Genomic DNA, 12,606 nt, shown 5'->3' on the forward strand with positions numbered 1-12,606 from the left:
CGGGTACAGCGGATGCAGTATACCACATTGGCAGATGTGCAGGTGAACATCTGCTTGATGTGGAAAGTCTTCTTGGGGCCTGGGATGGGGGTGAGGGGGGAGGTATGGGGGCAGGTGTAGCACTTCCTGCGGTTGCAGGGAGAAGTGCCGGGTGTGGTGGGGCTGGAGGGGACTGTGGAGTGGACAAGGGAGTCACGGAGAGAGTGGTCCCTCCGGAAAGCAGATAAGGATGGGGAGGGAAAGATGTCTTTGGTGGTGGGGTCGGATTGCAGATGGCGGAAGTGTCGGAGGATGATGCATTGGATCCGGAGGTTGGTGGGGTGGTACGTGAGGACGAGGGGGAATTCTTTTTTGGCTCTTATTGTGGGGACGAGGTGTGAGGGATGAGTTGCGGGAAATGTGGGAGACACGGTTGAGGGCGTTCTCGACCACTGAGCGGGGGAAGTTGCGGTCCTTGACAAACGAGGACAACTGAGATGTACGGGAGTGGAATGCCTCATTCTGGGAGCAGATGCGGCGGAGGCGAAGGAATTGGGAATAGGGGATGGCATTTTTGCAGGAAGGTGGGTGGGAGGAGGTGTATTCTAGGTAGCTGTCGAGTCGGTGGGCTTGTCCATCCTAGGCCTCCTGCAGTGCCACAACGATGCTACCCGAAGGTTGCAGGAACAGCAACTCATATTCCGCTTGGGAACCCTGCAGCCCAATGGTATCAATGTGGATTTCACAAGCTTCAAAATCTCCCCTCCCCCTAACGCATCCCAAAACCAGTCCAGCTCGTCCCCGCTTCCCTAACCTGTTCTTCCTCCCACCTATCCTTTCCTCCCACCTCAAGCCGCATCCCCATCTCCTACCTACTAACCTCATCCCGCCCCCTTGACCTGTCCGTCCTCCCTGGACTGACCTATCCCCTCCCTAACTCCCCACCTACACTCACCTTTACTGGCTCCATCCCCGCCTCTTCGACCTGTCTGTTTCCTCTCCACCTATCATCTCCTCTATCCATCTTCTATCCACCTCCCCCTTTCTCCCTATTTATTTCAGAACCCTCTTCCCCTCCCCCATTTCTGATGAAGGGTCTAGGCCCGAAACATCAGCCTTTCTGCTCCTATGATGCTGCTTTGCCTGCTGTGTTCATCCAGCTCTACACCTTGTTGTCTCGGATTCTCCAGCATCTGCAGTTCTTACTATCAAGGACAAGTATCCAATATGCCTTCTCAACCACTTTCTCTACTGTCCCACTACCTTAAGGAACTGCTGCACATGCACACTAAGGTCCCTCCGATATTCGTTACTTGCCGTGGTCCTACCATTCATCATGTACTCCCTTGCCTTGTGTGGCCTGCCCCAATTGCACCACCTCGCATTAGTCCAGGTTGAATTCTAATTGCCACTGATCAACCCACCTATATCCTTTTGTAATCTAAGGCTATTCTCACTATTTATCACCCACCAATTTTCATATCCTTTTAGTTCAAGTCTCAAACTTTTATATAAACCACAAATAGCAAGGGCCCCAACACTGATCCCTGTGGCACGCACCCCAGTGGACACAGGCTTCCTGTCACAAAAAACACCCCTCAACAATACCCTCTGCTTTCTGCCACTCAGCCAATTCTGGATCCAATTAGCCAAATTTCCTCAGATCCCATGGGCTCTTACCTTCACCATCAGTCTCCCATGCACTGTTTGACTGAAGGGTCTGTTTCTGTGCTGTATGGTTCTATGACTATAGCTTTCAAATCTGTGCTGTTTATTATAACTGATGATTTGTTGGTGCAAATTCACTGGGAAGGCTGTTCTGTTTTTGATAGTCCTTAATAGGTTTAGATCTCCTCAACAGCCAGGTGTATATTGATATATGAAAATATTAAGTGCTAAGAATTCTGCCACAATAAGACTATCTTGCTATATAACAGACCTTATCAAAAGTCTTGCTGAAGTCCAGGTGGACCATGTCAAATGCATTGCCTTCATTAACACAGCTTGTACTCCTCTTCAAAAAATTCAATCCAGTTCATCAGACATGACCTTCCCCTAAAAAAAAACCATACTGACCATTCTTGATTAATCCTTGCCTCTCCAAGTTCAGATTAATTCTGCCCCTCAGCATTCCTTCAAATAGTTACCCCAACACCAAGTTTAGACTGACTGACGTATAGTTTCCAGGTTTATCCCTTTCACCCTTCTTGAATAATAGTATGTCAGCTGTCCTCTAACACCTCTTCTGTGGCCAGGGAGGAATTGAAAATTACTGCCGACACCCCTGCTATTTCCTGCCTTCCCCTTCAACAACTTGGGACAAATTTTGTCCGGGCCTGAATATTTACCTGCTGTCATTAGTGTGTTACGAAAAGTGTTTTGTTATTCTGGACTGTTGTAGAAGGATAAAGGACATGGAAATCTAATCACTTGGATGGAAATAGATCTGTTGGCCTCCAATTTCACAGGCAGGGTGCACATTTCCAGCTGGATATTCTCCAGCTGCCATATTGAATAAGATGGTTGTGAAGCCACTATCGAAAATGTTAATCACTAATCAGGAATTGTGGTCTCTGCCAGTTCAGAACAGCAGAATTTCTAGGCCAAGATTTATTTCTTTGCAGACAGGTTTAGTAATTGATGGAGCTCCATATTGCCATTTATACAGTGACGTTAGTCCTGCAAGTTGGCAGAAGGCACACTGCTTTAGCCTTGCTGGCGCCTTTACAGCAAGTTCAACATAACCTAACCAGAACCCATATGTGCTAATTTGTGGCCAGCCTTTCCTACACAAAAAAAGTTAGATTGTTGAATGAATTAAAATACAGTGCTCAGGTTTCAAAGGACAAATAGAGTTTTAAAGCAGCGTAAAAATTGCAAGTCAGCACCTTCTTATCATTTCTCACAATTAGCCTATTTCGAAGGAAATCAATGTAATTGAAAAGGTGATGGAATATCAAAGGCTGGGAACTCGCAGTCATCTGTTATACACCGTCAAGATCTACCTACGTTACCCTCACATCTACCCAGTCATACAGAATGTAGACCTATAAATTGCCTTCATTCTTTCAGATGTGGATAGTGCTGTGTAATAGTCTTACCAATGTTCCCGAAGGGCACACAATGCCTCATTTGTCACCCATGAATCGAGCTTCAATGTAATTAATAACTCCTCAAATTGAAACTATTGAATGGGATAATATTGAGATGCTCCAATGACATTTTGTTTATAACAACCATTTAATCTCACACTCACTGAACCAAAAAACTACCTGTGGGCAGCTAACGAGAAGATCCACAAACTCAATCTACAATGATCTTGAGAGCATAAAGAAATTGCTTTGTGATGGCACCTTTCTTCTTCTCATGGCTAAACTCCAAACAAAATGAGAAATCAGGGACATTTGAAATGTAAAGTGAATTAATTACCTTAAAGCATGACCATTTTAAGCCTAATTTATTACTCTACAACAGTGCAGTATCAACCAGTCAGCCAACATATCACAGTGTGATTTCAGCCTCATCCCAATCTGTATCTGCCCATTCTATGGGAATTTGATAGTGAGGCGATTGCAACAGTAACATTTTATTCTCTGATATTGTGTTTATTTTTGTGCCTTAATTGTTATGCATTAGTGAACTCTGAATGCTCCCACACACTCTCTCAGGAGGTATTGGGCATAATGTCAATCTACGTTACTCTTTAAATTTAATTGATTCACACGTCTCAGGACAAGGTGGCCAATAATAACTCAAGTATTATATATTCTATCTTGTGTACCTTCAGAGAATTTAGTAAAGACCACCATCTTAGATACAAGGATACTTTTTCATGATCAGTGTGACAAGAATATTTTCACATTTATCTGGCCAAATAACATTCATGTACCAATACGTTATCTTCAAATCAACAAGTTGTTGGTTGAGAAATGCTACCAGGCCAACCCAGAATAAATAAAAACATCATCCAAAAGGCAACAATTGCATAACATGGATTTCAACTTGCTAGCTACAGAGTGTAAACGTTCTGCTTATCTTGGACAAAACCAGTTATACATACTCAATGGGTTACACACCTATTAAGCTGCACTGAATACAGCAAGATAGTCTTATTGTGGCAGAATTCTTAGCATTTAATATTTTCATATATTAAAACACACCTGGCTGTTCAGGAGATCTACCCCTATTAAGGACTATTAAAGACACAACAGCCTTCCCAGTGAATTTACACCAACAAATCATCAGTTATAATAAACAGCACAGATTTGAAAGCTATAGTCATAGAACCATACAGCACAGAAACAGACCCTTCAGTCAAACCAGTCAGTGCCAAACATAATCCCAAACTAAACTAGTCCCACCTGTCTGCTCCTGGCCCATATCCCTCTAAACCTTTCAGTTGTAAGCTTTTCGATGATAAAAGTCTTACCTCGCGAGACTGCGGCCTTTCAGTTGTTTCAGCGGCAGGAGTCAGGGAGGAAGCGCGAGGGCAGCCTGGGAAGGTAAGCTTTTTGATTATAAAAGTCTCACCTCGCGTGACTCCATTTTTGGAGTAAGTGAGGTAATATATTTGGGCGGTTGCTTTACCCGAAACACTACCTAGGTAGTGTCTCCCACCCATCCTCCTCCTCGAACCAAAAGAAAAAGGTTCTGAGCGCTGATTTGGTAAGGCTGCTAGTTTTCTTTTATTTGTCTGTTTGGGAATTCAGAACAGTGGGAATGGATGTTAGGGCAGTTGTATGCTCCTCCTGTAGAATTTGGGAGGTAAGGGTCACCACTAGTATCCCCATTGACTTCATCTGCGGGAAGTGCACCCAACTCCAGCTCCTCGGAAACCATGTTAGGGAACTGGAGCTGGAGCTGGATGAACTTCGGAGTATTCGGGAGGCTGAGGGGGTAATTGAGAGGAGTTACAGGGAGGTAGTCACACCTCAGGTACAGGAAAAAAGTAGATGGGTTACAGTCAGGGGACGGAAAGGGAACAGGCAGACAGTGCAGGGATCCCCTGTGGCCATTCCCCTCAAAAACAAGTATACCGTTTTGGATACTGTTGGGGGAGACGACTTACCAGGGGTAAGCCATGGGGTACAGGTCTCTGGCACAGAGTCTGTCCCTGTTGCTCAGAAGGGAAGTGGGGAGAGGAGGAGAGCATTAGTCATTGGGGACTCCATAGTTAGGGGGACAGATAGGAGGTTCTGTGGGAACGAGAGAGACTCGCGGTTGGTGTGTTGCCTCCCAGGTGCCAGGGTCCGTGATGTCTCGGATCGTGTTTTCGGGATCCTTAAGGGGGAGGGGGAGCAGCCCCAAGTCGTGGTCCACATAGGCACCAACAACATAGGCAGGAAAAGGGGTGGGGACGTAAGGCAGAAATTCAAGGAGCTAGGATGGAAGCTTAGATCTAGAACAAACAGAGTTGTTATCTCTGGTTTGTTGCCCGTGCCATGTGCTAGCGAGGCGAGGAATAGGGAGAGAGAGCAGTTGAACACGTGGCTACAGGGATGATGCAGGAGGGAGGGATTCAGATGCCTGGATAATTGGGGCTCATTCTGGGGTAGGTTGAACCTCGACAAACCGGATGGCCTACACCTGAACCAGAGGGGTACCAATATCCTGGAGGGGAAATTTGCTAATGCTCTTCGGGAGGGTTTAAACTAATTCAGCAGGGGGATGGGAACCTGAATTGTAGCTCCAGTGTACAGGAGGTTGAGAGTAGTGAGGTCATAAATAAGGTTTCAAGGTCGCAGGAGTGTACTGGCAGGCAGGAAGGTGGTTTGATGTGTGTCTACTTCAATGCCAGGAGCATCCGGAATAAGGTGGGTGAACTTGCAGCATGGGTTGGTACCTGGGACTTCGATGTTGTGGCCATTTCGGAGACATGGATAGAGCAGGGACAGGAATGGTTGTTGCAGGTTCCGGGGTTTTGATGTTTCAGTAAGATCAGGGAAGGTGGTCAAAGAGGGGGAGGTGTGGCATTGTTAGTCAAGGACAGTATTACGGTGGCAGAAAGGACGTTTGATGAGAACTCGTCTACTAAGGTAGTATGGGCTGAGGTTAAAACCAGGAAAGGAGAGGTCATCCTGTTGGGAGTTTTCTATAGGCCTCTGAAAAGTTCCAGAGATGTAGAGGAAAAGATTGCAAAGATGATTCTGGATAGGAGCGAAAGTAACAGGGTAGTTGTTATGGGGGACTTTAACTTTCCAAATATTGACTGGAAACGCTATAGTTCGAGTACTTTAGATGGGTCAGTTTTTGTCCAATGTGTGCAGGAGGGTTTCCTGACACAGTATGTAGATAGGCCAGCAAGAGGCAAGGCCACATTGGATTTGGTACTGGGTAATGAACCAGGCCAGGTGTTAGATTTGGAGGTAGGTGAGCACTTTGGTGATAGTGACCACAATTCGGTTACGTTTACTTTAGCGATGGAAAGGGATAGGTATATACCGCAGGACAAGAGTTATAGCTGGGGGAAAGGCAATTATGAGACGATGAGGCAAGATTTAGGATGCATAGGATGGAGAAGGAAACTGCAGGGGCAGGGCACAATTGAAATTTGGAGCTTGTTCAAGGAACAGCTACTGCGTGTTCTTGAGAAGTATGTACCTGTCAGGCAGGGAGGAAGTGGTCGAGGGAATCGTGGTTTACTAAAGAAGTTGAATCTCTTGTCAAGAGGAAGAAGGAGGCTTATGTAGAGATGAGGCGTGAAGGCTCAGTTAGGGCGCTTGAGAGTTACAAGTTAGCCAGGAAGGACCTAAAGAGAGAGCTAAGAAGAGCCAGGAGGGGACATGAGAAGTCTTTAGCAGGTAGGATCAAGGAAAACCCTAAACCTTTCTATAGGTATGTCAGGAATAAAAGAATGACTACAGTAAGATTAGGGCCGGTCAAGGACAGTAGTGGGAAGTTGTGCGTGGAGTCCGAAGAGATAGGAGAGGTGCTAAATGAATATTTTTCGTCAGTATTCACACAGGAAAAAGACAATGTTGTCGAGGAGAATACTGAGATACAGGCTATTAGACTAGACGGGATTGAGGTTCATAAGGAGGAGGTGTTAGCAATTCTGGAAGGTGTGAAAATAGACAAGTCCCCTGGGCCGGATGGGATTTATCCTAGGATTCTCTGGGAAGCTAGAGAGGAGATTGCAGAGCCTTTGGCTTTGATCTTTATGTCATCATTGTCTTCAGGAATAGTGCCAGAAGACTGGAGACTAGCAAATGTTGTCCCCTTGTTCAAGAAGGGGAGTAGAGACAACCCTGGTAATTATAGACCAGTGAGCCTTACTTCGGTTGTGGGTAAAGTGTTGGAAAGGATTATAAGAGATAGGATTTATAATCATCTAGAAAGGAGTAACTTGTTTAGGGATAGTCAACACTGTTTTGTGAAGGGTAGGTCGTGCCTCACAAACCTTATTGAGTTCTTTGAGAAGGTGACCAAACAGGTGGATGAGGGTAAAGCGGTTGATGTGGTGTATATGGATTTCAGTAAAGCGTTTGATAAGGTTCCCCATGGTAGGCTATTGCAGAAAATACGGAGGCATGGGATTGAGGGTGATTTAGCGGTTTGGATCAGAAATTGGCTAGCTGTAAGAAGACAGAGGGTGGTGGTTGATGGGAAATGTTCATCCTGGAGTTCAGTTACTAGTGGTGTACCACAAGGATCTGTTTTGGGGCCACTGCTGTTTGTCATTTTTATAAATGACCTGGATGAGGGTGTAGAAGGATGGGTTAGTAAATTTGCGGATGACACCAAAGTCGGTGGAGTTGTGGATAGTGCGGAAGGATGTTGCAGGTTACAGAGGGACATAGATAAGCTGCAGAGCTGGGCTGAGAGGTGGCAAATGGAGTTTAATGTGGAAAAGTGTGAGGTGATTCACTTTGGAAGGAGTAACAGGAATACAGAGTACTGGGCTAATGGTAAGATTCTTGGTAGTGTGGATGAGCAGAGAGATCTCGGTGTCCATGTGCATAGATCACTGAAAGTTGCCACCCAGGTTGATAGCATTGTTAAGAAGGCGTACGGTGTGTTAGGTTTTATTGGTAGAGAGATTGAGTTTCGGAGCCATGAGGTCATGTTGCAGCTGTACAAAACTCTGGTGCAGCCGCACTTGGAGTATTGCGTACAGTTCTGGTCACCGCATTATAGGAAGGATGTGGAAGCATTGGAAAGGGTGCAGAGGAGATTTACCAGGATGTTGCCTGATATGGAGGGAAGGTCTTATGAGGAAAGGCTGAGGGTCTTGAGGCTGTTTTCGTTAGAGAGAAGAAGGTTAAGAGGTGACTTGATAGAGACATACAAGATGATCAGAGGATTAGACAGGGTGGACAGTGGGAGCCTTTTTCCTCGGATAGTGATGGCTAGCACGAGGGGACATAGCTTTAAATTCTGGGGTGATAGATCTAGGACAGATGTCAGAGGTAGGTTCTTTACTCCGAGAGCAGTAAGGGCGTGGAATGCCCTGCCTGCAAAAGTAGTAGACTCGCCAACTTTAAGGGCATTTAAATGGTCATTGGATAAACATATGGATGATAATGGAATAGTTTAGGTTAGATGGGCTTCAGATTGGTTTCACAGGTCGGCGCAACATTGAGGGCCGAAGGGCCTGTACTGCGCTGAAATGTTCTATGTTCTATGTTCTATAAACCTTTCCTTTTCATGTACTTATCCAAATGTCTTTTATACATTGTATTTGTACCCACATTCACCAATTCCTCAGGCAATTCCTCATTCCACATGCAGACCATCCTTTGTGTACAAAAACAATGTGCCCTAATGTCTTTTTTAAAATCTGTCTCCTCTCACCTTAAAAATGTGCCCCTGAATCTTGAAATTCTCCATCCTCGGGAAAAGACAACTGCCATTAACCCTATCTGTACCCCTCATTATTTTATGAACTCCTGTAAGGTCACCTTTCAACCTTCTACTCTCCAGTAAAAAAAAAGTCCCAGCTATCTAGCCTTTCTTTATAAGTCAAACCCTATACTGTAAGTATACATTGGCTGTAGCACATTTTTAACTCATATTCCTCTGACAGTCTCTGAAACAGTCATTACATTTTGTTTTCATCCATTCATAGGATGTGGCCATCACTAGCTGGGTTAGAATTTATTTCCTGTCCCTAATTGCCCTTGAGAAGCCACCAACCTTTCCAGGACCCATAGCAAGACCATATCTCCTAAGGATATCCCTCATGGACAAGATTTGCTTCTTTTGTGACCTGGCATGCATGCACCCTAATGTCCTGAGAATCTTCAAAGGAAGAAAACTAAACAGTTGACCAAAATTACCAAGACCAAGCTTTGAATTTGTCACTGTAATAGCATATCAAAAATAAAAACACCGACACATGTAGATATGTTTTGCCTTCTGGTGTTCTGACCTACATTTACATCTCAAACGCCATCACTATAAATACATTATCTGATCATTGTCATAATGTTGGTTTTCGGAGCTTACTGTTGTATAAATTGGCTGCTTTGCTTCGATTTTACACATTACAATACGGAAAACTTAGAAGTACTTCATTGCCTTAGGATGATCTAAGGGTTATGAACAATATTACTGTATGTGAATGCACAGCCTGTCTTTATTATTGTTTACAACATTTACCAGGAACTAAAAGCTGTTATATCCACTACTTCCCAAGCCCTGTAAATACCACGTTCACAGGTGAGGTGAGGTGAGGTGAGGTGTGTGGGATGGGGTGGAGGACAAGTTTGAAGCAAATTTGTTAGATTCACTAGATGGCCATCAACAAATGAAAAGTGAAACAGTTTTGGCAGCATAATTAATCCTCTAAGTTCCATATGGAAGTTGTTCAATCAGTTTTGAGAATACAAAATCAGGTAAAATAGAATCAAAGAATTACAGTGCACATAAAGAGACTATTCGTTCCTTCATAGTGGTGCTGGTTCTCTGAATGAACGAATCACCTCAGGTCCCTTGTCCATCATCTTCCTATTGCTCTGCACTTTCTTCTTTTGCAGACAACAATCCAACTCACTCTTGAATGCTTCAGTTGAGTCAATCTCCATCATGTTCTCAAGCAGTGTATCGCAGGTCATAACCATTCATTGAGTGACAATATGTTTCCTCGTATCTCCTTTGTTTTTTTGCTGGAAATTAACTGAAATCTGTGTCCTCTTGTTCCCTAACCTTCCATCAACAGTTTTCTTCCCTTATCTACACTGTCCAGATACCTCACAATTTTGAATATGTCTATCAAATCTTCTCTCAACTTTCTCTTCTCAAGGAAAACAGTCCCAACTTCTTCAATCCATCTACATAACTGAAGTTTCCTTCCAGCTTATCTGATGCTACATTCTTTTCTCAATCACAGTTACAACAGTGGCTTGACAAAAGTGTGAAAATCAAGTAAGAATGGAATATAGAGCTGCATAAATAACAGCTACAATTTCACTTACCTTCAGTTGGAAAGTTGGATTCAGTTTTAGAAATTATCTTGAAAAACAATGACGGTAAATGTATACGTGATCATGAAGCTTTTGGATTGTAAAAAATGACCTAATGCCCTTTAACAAAGATCACCTCACATCCAAGACAAGTCCACATGCCACTCCCATTCTACTTCAATGTGGCTGACCCCAATGCCCTGTGAAAGCACTTCGCAAGCTATTCAGTTGTATCAAACAAACAAGTAAAGAAGAAGGTCTTCCCTTAGGAATGGCAATTAACGTTGAGTATTTAAGTACCATCGGCTGCGTTAATCAATGTGACAGAAACAAAATTTCTGTGCAGCTATTTTTGTTCCATAATTGAATATCAAATCACTAAAACAGCTGCTTTTCCTTCATACTCGCTGGAAGAAATCATGTGTAAGCAACAAACAGTTTGCTAACAGTCATTGTGCCACGAGCAAACAGGAAATATAAACAAGGCGCTTAAATCAATTTCAGCTTTCCCTAATTCCTGATACAGTCTGGTAAAGTACAGGAGTATTGAAGTGTACAGAACCCAATTGTTTTGCTGGTATCTTCTAGGGAAAGAAACCTTCCATGCACACCCAGCTGGCCTATATGTAAATTTAACCCACACCAACAGAAATGCTTTAAAACTACATTTGACCAATAGTGTACAGTCTCATTGGGAGTACTGTATTGTGTAAGTTATATGAATGGAATAGCAATCCAGAGGCTTGGATTCATAATCAGATTAAGGCATCAGGTTTAAAATCTCACCAGCTATGGAGTTTGAATTTGGTTAGTTAGATAAATCTGAATAAACTGTATCAGTAATACTTACTATGGAACCACTGGATTATCATTAAAAGCCCATACAGTTCACTAACGTCCTTTGGAGATGGAAATCTGTTGACCTTATCTCAGATGGCCTAAAAGAGGCCTCAGATCTACAGCAATATCATTGACTTTTAGATGCCCTCTGATGTGGCCCAGCAAGCCACTCCGTTGTATTCAAGAAAGCAACTCAACAGTATCAGCTAAATAATTAGTTAAAATGATTTTGTCTTATAACCATTAATGTGTAGGTACACACAACAAATAAATATGGTCTGTTTTACATTCTTCCAGAGAAACCCTGGTTTCCTTCCCTATTATGTGGAGGTGCCAGTGTTGTACTGGGGTGGACAAAGTCAGATATCTCACATCACCAGGTTATAGTCCAACAGGTTTATTTGAAATTGTAAGCTTTTGGAGCTTCTTCATCAGGTGAAGTGGCAAGAAGTACACAGGCACAGAATTTATAGGCGGAGGGATAATGGAAGGATAATTCCAGGTCAATGGTGTCAATGGATAAGTACAAACAGTGTGAGTGGAGTGTCGACAGGCTGAATAACAAGTCTTTGCAAGTGATCAAAAGTGTCAAATGGTACGAGTAAAGTGTCAACAGCTGAAAACGAGTTACGGGATGACCTATGAACCAATTAATTAAGGCAGAAATTCTATTATCTATTATCACAGATTCTAAAGGCCAATGAAATACCACTGGAGACATTTGTCTCTGCTGTTCCACAACGAAAACCATCCCAGGTATTAATTATTCTCTGCTGGAAAAGTATTTTCCTGATATCAGTCCTCAACTCACTTTCTGCTTTGACTGCATGAACTTTCCTTGTCCCATTCAACATTGTCCCGGTTCATTCACTTGCCATCATGGCCAAAGTGTCCAAATGGGAGATTTTCATCTGAGCACGCAAAGGCACCAGACAGGAATGGCACATTTAAGGTGCAGTTTGCTAGCAGAGGGAGAACTGTCTCTTGGCACACTTCCAATGCAAGCCCGGGAGCTGAGACAGTAACAGATAGAGTCCCGTGGCTATACAACTAATCTAAACCATCAGACCTCACTGGCTATTGGCAAGTGCAGTAAAGGTGTGCTCAGGAGCAGTGCCGGTCTTAAAATATATCTTCAAAGATTTTTGGAACAGAGGACAATCAGTGCCAAAAAGGGTCATTTAATTCATTTTAAATCCACCTAATCTCCAGCTCATCAGATACTCGGATATCTTCATTTTTATCCTCTCCCTGCATCATGAGGTAAAAAGATTGCACAATTTTTACATAAGTATATATCAGATCATTGATTTTGTATTAAGTTCTTGTGTATTATTCTTGCCTGTTCTATACAGGGTGCTAAAAAAAGTTTTAAAAAAATACA

The 12,606-nt window shown here is 43.4% G+C and overlaps 1 protein-coding gene across 3 annotated transcripts in view; it reads right to left on the bottom strand.

Annotated features, from left to right (window-relative positions):
- fbln5 (fibulin 5) overlaps positions 1-12,606 on the bottom strand; it is a 78,651-nt gene that overhangs the window by 50,451 nt on the left and 15,594 nt on the right. The window lies entirely within an intron of this gene.

The sequence above is a fragment of the Rhincodon typus genome, chromosome 8 (assembly GCF_021869965.1).
Source record: "Rhincodon typus isolate 14 chromosome 8, sRhiTyp1.1, whole genome shotgun sequence".
In the NCBI taxonomy this organism is placed as follows: Eukaryota; Metazoa; Chordata; class Chondrichthyes; order Orectolobiformes; family Rhincodontidae; genus Rhincodon; species Rhincodon typus.